Source organism: Bos grunniens, chromosome 10, assembly GCF_055505025.1.
Source record: "Bos grunniens cultivar Pamir isolate PY7600 chromosome 10, Bosgru_T2T1.0, whole genome shotgun sequence".
Classification (NCBI taxonomy): domain Eukaryota; kingdom Metazoa; phylum Chordata; class Mammalia; order Artiodactyla; family Bovidae; genus Bos; species Bos grunniens.
The window spans coordinates 27,841,332-27,844,769 of NC_141174.1; the positions used below are offsets into that span (position 1 = coordinate 27,841,332).

The 3,438-nt window shown below is 40.9% G+C and overlaps 1 pseudogene; it reads right to left on the bottom strand.

Annotated features, from left to right (window-relative positions):
• Positions 1–531: 531 nt before the first annotated feature.
• On the bottom strand, positions 532–1,039 carry LOC147364207 (dihydrofolate reductase pseudogene; annotated as a pseudogene).
• Positions 1,040–3,438: the final 2,399 nt, after the last annotated feature.

The window sequence follows — 3,438 nt, forward strand, 5'->3', positions numbered from 1 at the left end:
CATTTCTGACCTTTGAACTTACCCCCTAGCTCTACAGGCTCTGGTTTCAATTCTTGCCACCAGGGGACTCTCCCACTTTGGGCTGTCTTGATAAATATATTCTACCCTAGGTGGTGCTGGTAACCTATTCCTGGCCCTTAATAGGAATTCAGACAGTTATAGCAAGAAATGTTTTACAAATGGTATCTGATATAGTCTAGTTAAGATTAATGGGGAATATACAACTATGTGAAAAACAGATAAATCATGAGAACCTACTATATAACACAGAGAACTCTACTCAATGGTCTGTGGTGATCTAAGGTAAGGAAATCCAAAAAACAGGGGATATATGTATATGTATAGCTTATTCACTTTGTTCTACAGCAGAAACTAACACAACATTGTAAAGCAAGTATACTCCAATAATAATTAATAAAAAAGGTTAATAGGGAATAAAAGTACATTGCTTAGAGATAATCTAAAGTGAACAGAAGTCTCTACAACAAAAAATTTATAGTTTTTTTGTGGGGGGAGAAAGGCTTGAAAAAGATCAGAAAACATTTTCACATTAATTGTTCTTTTCATATACTTCAAATTTGTACTTAATGCCTTTTTCCTCCTGGACATCCAAAGGAACACCTGGATATTCTGGAAGAAGTTTATATTTTTCAAATTCAATTTCTGGGAAAAACGCATCACTTTCAAAATTCTTGCTTGATCCTTGTCACAAATAGTCTAACATGGCCTGGCTTGTTCATGGCTTCCTTATAAACAGAACTGCCTCCCAGTATCCAAACCATGTCTACTTTATTTTTTAATTCTGGATCTTCAATAAGTTCAAAGGCATCATCCAGACTTTTGGCAAGAAAATGAGCTCCCTTTGGAGGTTCCTTGAGTTCTCTACTGAGAACTATATTAATTCTGTCCTTTAAAGGTCAATTCTTCTCTGGAATGGAGAACCAGGTCTTCCTACGCATAATCACCACATTCTGTTTACCTTCTACTGAAGAGACTGTAGTCATTCTTTGGAAATACTGGAATTCATTCCTGAGCGGTGGCCAGGTTCCCGTTCTTGCCGATGCCCATGTTCTGGGACACAGCGACGATGCAGTTTAGCAGACGAACTATGACAGCGGGCAGGAAATACTTTCTGGCTAGCCGTGGACCCCGACCCCGGCACGGTCAGCAAGCTTGGCCTCACTTTTCACTTTCATGCATTGGAGAAGGAAATGGCAATCCACTCCAGTGTTCTTGCCTGGAGAATCCCAGGGACGGGGGAGCCTAGTGGGCTGCTGTCTATGGGATCGCACAGAGTTGGACACGACTAAAGCGACTTAGCAGCAACTTAGCAGCAACAGTGAAGAGAAGAACATTTCCACCATCACAAAAAATCCTACATTTGCCCTTCAAAATCACATCCATCTCCTTCCTATCTCTGAGTCTCCTTAGTGAAAAGTGAAATTGTCAGTTGCTCAGTAATGTATGACTCTTTGCAACCCCATAGACCATAGCCTGCCAAACTCCTCTGTCCATGGGATTCTCCAGGCAAGAATACTAGAGAGGGTTTTCATTCCCTTCTCCAGGGGATCTTCCCAATCCAGGAATTGAACCTCAGTCTCCCACATTGCCAGCAGATTCTCTACCATCTGAGCCACCAGGGAAGCCTTGACCACTGGCAACTCAGTCTGTTCTCTGTCTCTAGAATCTTATCATTTCAGGAATGGTATATAGATGGAACCATATGATAAATATCTCTTTAGGGTTGGCTTTTTTCACTCAGCATGATTCTCCAGAGATTCATGAATTGTGGTGTGTTTGTTCCCTTTTATTGAGATATGATTCCATGACATGGATAGACCATAATTTGTTTAACTATTCACCTAGTGAAGGAAACCTGAGCTGTTTCCAGTTTGGGGCTATTATAGATTAAGCTGCCATGAACATGTATGAAAGGTTTTTTTGTGTGTGAATATAAATGTCCATGACTCTGGGATAAATGCCCTAAAGTACAACTTCTGGATCATATATCTGTTGGTTTATTTATTGCCCTTGCTAGATTTTGACTCTTTGGGGCAGGTTCTTAGCTCTGTTCATATTTGCATCACATTTACTTAGCATGTGTTTGACACATGGTAACAGTCAATAAAATATGGAAGGACAGAAAGAAGGAAAGAAGGGATAAAGTAAAGAAAGGGAAGGAAGAAGGAAATCTACCACTCTTAGCTGTTAGCTATTCCACTTTCCCAACATCATCTTTTTATTTTTAAATGAACCCAGTGACTCCAGTGCTGGACAGTGCCTGGCACATAGTAGTTGCTTGATAAATATGTGTAAAGTTATGTAACGAGAACTCTGGAGAGTAGAACAGCTCTCCACGTCTTCACTCTCCCATCACCCTGCTCCATCACTCAGGCACGAGCATGGGTGCACACAGACATATGCCCGTACTCTGGGGCTGTGATCCTAGGAACCTTTTTCTGGAACAAAGCCAAATAGCTAACAAATGAGGTGCTGTTGCTTCGAAACTTAACTAACAACAACCTTGGCCCTGTGCGACGGCCTAGGGAATCACAAATGAAGGATTTGGGGACCCAGCCGCTTTGTGGACTCATTCCAATGAGAATACAGGATACACTTGAAATAAAGAATGCTTCTTTGTGACTCATTAAGCTCCTCTCTGTTCCTTTCTATTAGGCATGTGTCTGCCATGCCCTGCAAAGCTATGACATTCAAAAGTGGAAGAGTCAGGCGGAAATAAAAACATTCCGCTTCAGCGCCTAAACCATGTGCCCCTTAATCTGAAATAAATCTGTGACAACTGACAGATACTTCTTTCAGACAGTTGTGGAGAAAGGCTTGACTTGCCCTAGTAAATCACACACAGGCTTCATTATTTTTAGTCTCGTTAAAAAAAATAGTTGCCATGGCAACTGCGCCATCATCTAGGGCAAATGTTATCTCTCTAAATCAATGAAATGAAGAGTCCCACAAATACCCAGTGCTTTGAAAGGAAGAAATGACTTTTCAATAAGACTCATTTCTTCAAGACTTTGCCATTCATCTACATTTGTAATCCAAGATCTTCTTCTCCATCTAAATAAGAGGTATTAAAAGCAGCATCAAACTTTGAAAAGTCCAAGGCTGACCTTGCTTGTATCTGTTTATAGAAAATTGTGAATTCTATCACTTCCTTGAAACACATAGCTTCATTTGTGGCTTTTTTTTACCCATCCTCAGGAGGCATCATGCTAATTAATTTGGCCCTTGGACATAGCACTGTGTATTCTGAGAGGACAATGAGGAGAAACGTATCAGAGCTTGCATGTCTTTTCTCAACTCTTAACAGATCATTGTAATCGATGAAGCAGACAGCTGAGTTCCTGGGGGCTCTCACTGAGTTACCTGTGGGGATGCCGTATGCACTGCTTGGCTTAGTTACTTTGGCTCTATTCTTGG